Source organism: Cydia fagiglandana, chromosome 6 (genome assembly GCF_963556715.1).
Source record: "Cydia fagiglandana chromosome 6, ilCydFagi1.1, whole genome shotgun sequence".
Taxonomy (NCBI): domain Eukaryota; kingdom Metazoa; phylum Arthropoda; class Insecta; order Lepidoptera; family Tortricidae; genus Cydia; species Cydia fagiglandana.
Genome location: NC_085937.1, coordinates 17,331,364 through 17,339,601, shown reverse-complemented (window position 1 = coordinate 17,339,601; position 8,238 = coordinate 17,331,364). Strand labels below are relative to the sequence as shown.

The 8,238-nt window shown below is 38.5% G+C and overlaps 2 protein-coding genes and 1 long non-coding RNA gene across 3 annotated transcripts in view; 2 read left to right on the top strand and 1 right to left on the bottom strand.

Moving 5' to 3' along the window:
• Window positions 1-8,238, top strand: part of LOC134665446 (thioredoxin domain-containing protein 17-like) — a 325,334-nt gene that overhangs the window by 98,519 nt on the left and 218,577 nt on the right. The window lies entirely within an intron of this gene.
• LOC134665424 (SEC14-like protein 2) overlaps window positions 1-8,238 on the bottom strand; it is a 127,294-nt gene that overhangs the window by 81,623 nt on the left and 37,433 nt on the right. The window lies entirely within an intron of this gene.
• LOC134665361 (uncharacterized) lies at window positions 2,738-6,615 on the top strand. Its single transcript, XR_010098362.1, has 2 exons — window positions 2,738-5,047; window positions 5,092-6,615. It is a non-coding gene; the product is annotated as an uncharacterized LOC134665361 (long non-coding RNA).

The following is an 8,238-nucleotide window of genomic DNA, read 5'->3' as shown; positions in this document are numbered from 1 at the left end:
AAGGTGGTGGTACTGGTGTTCGACCACAGAATAAATAATAGTACTAGGTACAGAAGACTCACTCTCTAACAAAACGCGTCTGTCACGATCAGCACAGATATGGCCGCTAGGTGGCGACAGCGCCACGCGCGGCTTATGGCAAACCCCAAAATTGGGGTCGAACGGATGTAGTTTTAGCTACCTGTAGCAAAGCGACGAAATCGAGGAGTGAGCCACGCCTGGTTCGACGCGGTCCCAGTACATGTCATTTTGAAACTTAATTCATTATCAATAGAGGTGACAGCAGAGTGTCATCTATTGGGCATTAGTATGTCGAGCACTCGTACCACCACCTTACAATGAATTCAGCCGATCGACCAACTACCGCAATGTAACGAAAATGGTATGCAAGTTCTTGAACCGTGACGCATTGAAGCCAGTGGCGGATTTTCAATCTTTGCCGCCCTAGGCCCCAGGCCCTGTAGCCGCACCTTTCTCAGCATCCATCATATCGTCGGGTGACAAGCAAAAGTCACTAACTAACACCATTGAAATTATTGGACAATAAACCGTGTTACAAGTGTAATAAAGTGCATTGTTACTTTAATTTTTTGATAGTACTTAGTGACTTTTGCTTGTCACCCGACGATATTGACTACATTTTGAGATTTTTTTTTTCTTGTTATCATCAACGAATTTTTTGTCACAATTTGCCGCCCCTAATATCTTGCCGCCCTTGCCCGCCATTGATTGAAGCTTGGCCAAAGTGGATCATTGTTAATTTTTGGATGGTGGTAGACATCTGTATATACAATTTATAGAATTAATAGTATAAGCGGACTCGTTTCACTCGCGCATGTTTTAGTGGAGGCCCTAAAAGGGCACAAATTAAAGTCTCGTAAGGTACGATCAACTCACTTCGGTACATAATTTGGTACATTCGGTATAAACGGTCTGATTTTTTACTGGTCTGGGATTGTTAATTTTGGGCAGTTTAATATTGGTATAACTGTTTCTTTTTTTATTAATTCGTGAATACTAAATTTAATTCTTACCTTTTCAGCGCTAAATGAACTGGTTTTATGGAATTTTGCTTATGTAGAAAGTTTAACACATTAAGTGCCGGTAACCCGTTCGGCGGGCGCTCTGTTCGTAGTCGCTTTCCTCTACAAAGCGGTAAAACGCTAGAGTCGGCTACGCATGTAGTGCTATAAAATAGTTGGCAGTGAATGCGTTTAGTCCTGAAAAAAAAAAGTATTTAGAAAATGCAGCATCTTGTGGGGAGAGGGTAAAAAAGCCGTAAAAGTACAAACGCGTAATAAAAGCTACAGCCTTTATTCTGCTGCCTTGAATTAATAACCCTAGTAACCATTATATTATTGCATAATTATGATCATAATAATTATACTCATTTTAGATATAAGTTTCATAAGCTTTAGTGTATTTATTTGGAATTGGATAGAAGGTAAAATTTATTTACGTTACAAAAGTACTATTTATTATCTGTGTAATTGTATGGTTTATTTGAGGCTATATTTGTAAATACCTCTTATGATTTTATTGTGTACCTACATCACGGTATTGGGCCGTATATTTTAGCGTTGCCATCATACCCTGAAATTGAAATTTGGTTGTAAATTATTCTTGGATTTTTAAGTCATTCCCTAAAATTGCAATATGTGTATTGCCAAAAAATTTAATTAAATCTTCAAAGTCAACTCCACTATTTTTTAATTTGAGTCTGTGCGGAAAGAGAAGAGTCGTGGAATATATGGGAACCAATACATCAATACATTATGATTATACAATAAATAAGGCCAGTCAGGGCGTTATTTTATAAAAGTACAATTTAACAAATCTAAACTGGCAACACGGGTCAAAAAACCACTCGTCATTGGCCAAGGAAGTGTCAGTCGCATCAATGTTACCAGTTTTCACATGTCAAATTGTAACATGTAGGTAGGTACTTTTTTACAAAATGGCGCCCACGAATGCTTATGCTTACGTCAGATATACGTATGGTGGTGACCGAAACGCTAAAATTTCATTAATAGAATAGGTTAATTTACTTCGCGTTTTGTCAACCGTCTTGGTAGAGGGGTTTGTATGGGTTTGCGTTTTCCATAATAGTGATACGTTGCATTTAAGAGCGCCATCGCGTGTACAAACGGTTGCCACTGAAATTATAGACGAATTGTCAACACTTAAAATTGTAAGGGTATGTTTCACTACGGGATATTTAGATCAAACTATTAACTTGGGTTCTAGAATTCCCAATTAAAATAAGTTCATAAAAAACACAGTGTAACCCTTTTAACGGATGACGCAAATGTTCCGCTGGGGTGTAAGCGTTATGAAACCGCGCCGCTAAAAGCCGCTCGCATACAATGGAAGTTACGCTTTCATTTGAAAAAGACAACTAAATTACATGAACATTTTCGTAACATATATTATGTTTGTCTGGTACAGTCAACAACAGAGCTATGAATACAGGCAAAGTGCCAAAAGTATGTATTTGTATACACGACCATAATGTACAGGCAATAAAGTACTGTATACATATTTTTGACACTGCCTGTATTCATAGCTCTTGTTGACTGTACTATAGTTCGTTTTTTTTAGCATTAGAAAGAACTTCACAGAAGCAAGCGTGCAGTTTTTATCAGGCTCTTTAATTGTTAATAATTATTGAATTATCTAATGTAGCATGGTCAATACATATAATTTACTTCAAATGATTACCGCTAAAAGTGCCGGATTTGGAACCACAAGCTTACTTCTGCGAAGTTCTTTCTAATGCTAAAAAAACGAACTATAGTTTTCATTGCTAAACACTTTTAGCATGTTAAATTTCTGTTTTTTTTTTTTAATTAGAGCGTAATTTCGATTGTACGAGTATGGCGGCGGCTCGGTTGAGTCAGCGGTTACTTCGTAACGCGCCATCTTGAAACGATTGGGAATACAGCAAAAAGTAACCAGACGTCCCATAGTATAACTTACCTTTCATACACTTATGCTATTAAACCGCCTGTAGAGACTAGCTACTAAGGTTTACAAAAAGTATAATTTGGACTTAATGTTAACATTATTACTTATAAAATTCTTATAACCTGTCCGATTTTGAGGATTAGATTTATCTGACATGAACTATATACGAGAATTACAGAGAAGTGTCGGCTACGTGACGCAATTTTTTTAACGCTTCTGATAAAGTTAAGAAGCCAATATTTGGTATAATAACGTTTAATAACTTGGCTGTACATTCTACAGTATAATAATATAGATTTCTTCAGGTTATTAAGGTAAACATATATCTGCCATATGCGTCCTCGACAAAGTAGACATTTATAAGGACTTAGTCGCTTAAAACTATAGTTCAGATAAATTCAATCCGGACAATTATATCAATACATTTTGTGGCAAAGTGTGTGTATAAAATGTCAAGATAGGATTGATATTTGTTAAACAACAAGTACTTATGTCTCGAAGTTAAAACCTTATTCTTTAGGACCACCCCACACTAGCGTCTTTTGAGCATCGGCGTCTAGTCAGCGCTATGGAAAATGGCGTCGCTGCGCAGTTGCGTCAACGTTGCGTCGAGCAGCAGCCAGCCATAGAGACTAGACGCCGCCGCTCGGGAGGCTCGATGGTCTAGTGGGCCCTTAAAACCTTGTAAAAAAAGGAAAAAGTACAAAATGCAGCTAAATGTAATTGACAATGCTTGTCTTAATAACTAATTTGGTTGTACTTTTAGTTTTTGTGATGGTTTTAATCAACGTAATTGTAAAAATATGTCAATGAACTAACAGTGTATTTGATACCAAAGTTCGAAATCTAAAACTGGCTATATTACCTAAAACTTTGATCTGTGAAAGGTTTTGTTATATGACTTTAATATTAAAACCCAGGCTCCTGTTTCACTACGCTGACAATTGTCGCCTGACATTGTTAATTCACCGTTCATTTCTGATTCAACAAGTAAATATTGATGATAGCCGTGGTTGCTTACCGACCCGGAAATGTACAGGAAATTGTCTGTGTCAGATGTCACTTGTCAAGTTGGTGAAATAGGCGCCAGGTTTAAAATTGATATTTGTGAAATTCAACTTTGTGAATTGATTTAACACTAAAAGATTTGATTTGTATCTTAGTATTTGGAAGTCAAGTACACAGCAAACATAGTCGTATGTATCCGCTTGTCAGAAGCTCAAACAATGTTTAATGTATGCATTAAAAAAGTTAACTGTCCTAAGAATTAAAAAAAAAATCCTGTATTTCCATTAAAAGCCAGTGTTGTAAAGCAAAAATAACTGATCACGATTTGTGTCATTGTTACTTGTGATAGCGAACTCAAAATGGTAAATCTATGGTTCAAATGCCGTTCTTAGGTAAAAGAGACTTTGTTCATTAGGGTGGTATTCCAACTGTCCAATATTTGATCAAATGTGCATTAGGTCTCACGCTCTCATTAAGCAAAATGTGAGATGCAAATATAAATTTGATCAAATATTGGATAGGTGTCCATCCGTAGCCGAATAAGATAATGTCTGATGGGTCATACACATTGCTATTATGTATTTGTTATGGGCGGTAGCCTTAAACATTAGAGAACAATGTCATTGTTCACAAGATATAGGTGGTCAAACCAATTTGTCAGTCAGTAAGAACCAGGAAAACTATACTCATCCTTTTCTTTTGGGTGCTAGTACTAGTGTGAGACAAAGATAGTGTGATTATTTCTGTCTATGATTGAAGTGAGGCAGTCCTTCGACAAACTAATCTCTTAGCTAAACGGTCAGCTTACGTAGGCTATGTACGCACTAGCGGTTGCATATTAAACTGGAAAAGCGGCTAGCCGCGCGGGTTTTGCCGCTCCCGCGGTTAACCGCTAGTGCGTTATGGCCCTTAAACAGTTTCAACTTTACATGTATACCACGTTTTACTGTATTGTCCGCAGTGACCTTTTTCTGAAATGTGTTTGACCTATATTCTAAGAACGACAATTGGCCGTTATTTTTACACTGATGGTTACAAAATGTTCCCGTGCGGGATGGTATGGTACGATTAGGTTGTTACAAAATGTTCCCGTGCGGGATGGTATGGTACGATTAGGTTAGGAGGTGGAATATGGGTCTCAAAGAGCCGCGACCAAGTCGGGCGATGTGATTGTTATGATGCTGTTATGACGGTGCAGGAATTACTGTTACATCATGAGTATAATTAAGAAAATAGATAAGTTCAGAAATAAATAATTAGCAATTTAAAACCAATTTTGAAACGACTAAGGTCATGTGGGGTTAGAGATACAGTTTAATTTGTTCGGGACAGGGGAAAATGGTATAAGGATTTCCTACAAATGTTTACCTTTGCCACAATCTTAATCTTACCTCATCCAACATTATATACTTTTTATTTACAGGTCGAAAGCTGAGGACCTACCGCGAACTACGTTCCGACGTGTTACCTCTCTATCGCACTTGTAAATTCGTACGTAAGTGTGACAGGGAGGCAACACGTCGAACGTGGTTCGCGGTACGCCCTCTGGCACGAATGGAATGAACGAAACTTTAATTGTATGAGGTACAAAAGGCATAAGGTCCACCGATGTACAGTCGCCATATATCAGAGCGGCCAAGGCGCTCACAAATATCTGAACACGCCTCTATTGTCAAGGCGTTAGAGTGCATGTTCAGATATTGTGAACACCTCGGCCGCTCCGATATATCTGATGGCGACTACAGTTAGCAGTGTGAGCGATGGTACTATCATGTAACAGTGACTCTAAGCATCAAGTAGTGTTACTAAATGAAGCCGAGGGTGTCAATTCTTACGTAACACCAAGTGAACCTTAGATATAGATTATTTTAATTGGCTTATACAAATTATTTGGCAGAATAAAGATAGCACCCGAGGCTAATGGATAAGCGGTTATAGCCTTTTCAAACATTTGTGCGTACAAATTAAAAGGATTAAAAGTTATATTCTCATTGGTTATGGACGCCGAAGAATTTCGTTCAGTGACCTGCCATTTCCTATCCCTATTGCACGCGCATAATTATATTGCTGTTCCGCCGATGATGCCGGTGGTTAATGCCACTGTGCGAGCGGGACAGCAATATAATTATGCGCGTGCGACAGAGCTAGAAAATGGCGGGTCAATGTACGAAATTAATCGTGCTTAGCGTCCTTACTTTAGCCTACCCTGTAATTTTTACGAGCTATGTAGGTTTTTGCCTGTGAACTTGACAGTTGATGATAACTGTAGATATTCATTTGAATAAGTACAGTCGCCTTCAGTACGTTACACAACTAAGGCCGTAAAATATCTGATTTTATTTGTAGAGCCATAAGGGCGTGTCACATATTTTTGGGGCTTTTGAACAGCATATTATTGCAGGTGACTGTACTAAAAAGTAAAAGTGCAAATCTAGGTCCTTTTAATATTTACGCAGAAATGTTTTGAAAAAAATGGTTTAGATAGTTATACGTTACGAATTTTAAACATATTGTTAGGAGTCATTTTACACTCGTGTTATTGTATGCTAGAGTGTTGACAATATCTTTTGGAATTCCTCTATATTTTGTATACAGCCCAATATTTATTGTACAGTGTAATAAAATACAATGCATGTATAATCAATATGTTTTATTCTACCTTTAACCCGATAGATCCGACGTTAAGACACAGAATAAATAATAGTACTAGGTACAGAAGACTCTCTCTCTAGCAAAACGCGTCTGTCACGATCAGCACAGATATGGCCGCTAGGTGGCGATAGCGCCACGCGCGGCTTATGGCAAACCCCAAAATTGGGGTCGAACGGATGCACTTTTAGCTACCTGTAGCAAAGCGAAGAAATCGCGGAGTGAGCCACGCCTGGTTTCATCTGAATTTCGGAATTATCCGACATTCGGTATTACCCGAATACACCTTATGCAAAAAATGCATTTTATGCCAAAAATGCCTACATTATTTTGGAAAAGAGCTGATTCTCTTCAACCTGGTGGATCGATTTCTATCAAACATAGCTTAATAACCACCGCAAGGAAACACGCTTTTACGTAAAAATCGCATCGAAGTCGGTCGATTCGTTGGAGAGCTACAAACATATAACACCCCTCTTTTTGCATCGGGGGTTAAAAACCATATACCTAGGTAACAATCAATGACTATTGGGGCATTGACCCTCCGTCCTGTCGCAGTTCAACAATGCAGTACTCGTAATAGGGTATTTGACTAAAAAAATCACACCATGCATGGAATAATAAAGATTACACAAACAGAACAGTTACTTTTAAACATAAGTTCTATCTAATAATTCGGATGGAAATATAATGTAAAAAGTAAGCGAGTTGACAGTGAGGTCATTGTGTAATGTTTCATACAAATTCCATATTAGCAAATCGTTTTGACAGTTCTAAAAAAACCGGGCAAGTGCGAGTCGGACTCGCGCACGAAGGGTTCCGCACCACAATGCAAAAAAAAAAAACAAAAAAAAACGGTCACCCATCCAAGTACTGACCCCGCCCGACGTTGCTTAACTTTGGTCAAAAATCACGTTTGTTGTATGGGAGCCCCATTTAAATCTTTATTTTATTCTGTTTTTAGTATTTGTTGTTATAGCGGCAACAGAAATACATAATCTGTGAAAATTTCAACTGTCTAGCTATCACGGTTCGTGAGATACAGCCTGGTGGCCTAGCGGTAAGAGCGTGCGACTTGCAATCTGGAGGTCGCGGGTTCAAACCCCGGCTCGTACCAATGAGTTTTTCGGAACTTATGTACGAAATATCATTTGATATTTACCAGTCGCTTTTCGGTGAAGGACAACATCGTGAGGAAACCGGACTAATCCCAATAAGGCCTAGTTTACCCTCTGGGTTGGAAGGTCAGATGGCAGTCGCTTTCGTAAAAACTGGTGCCTACGTCAAATCATGGGATTAGTTGTCAAGCGGACCCCAGGCAGAATGCCGGGATAACGCGAGGAAGAAGAAGAGACAAACAGAACAGTTACTTTTAAACATAAGTTCTATCTAATAATTCGGATGGAAATATAATGTAAAAAGTAAGCGAGTTGACAGTGAGGTCATTGTGTAATGTTTCATACAAATTCCATATTAGCAAATCGTTTTGACAGTTCTAAAAAAACCGGGCAAGTGCGAGTCGGACTCGCGCACGAAGGGTTCCGCACCACAATGCAAAAAAAAAACAAAAAAAAACGGTCACCCATCCAAGTACTGACCCCGCCCGACGTTGCT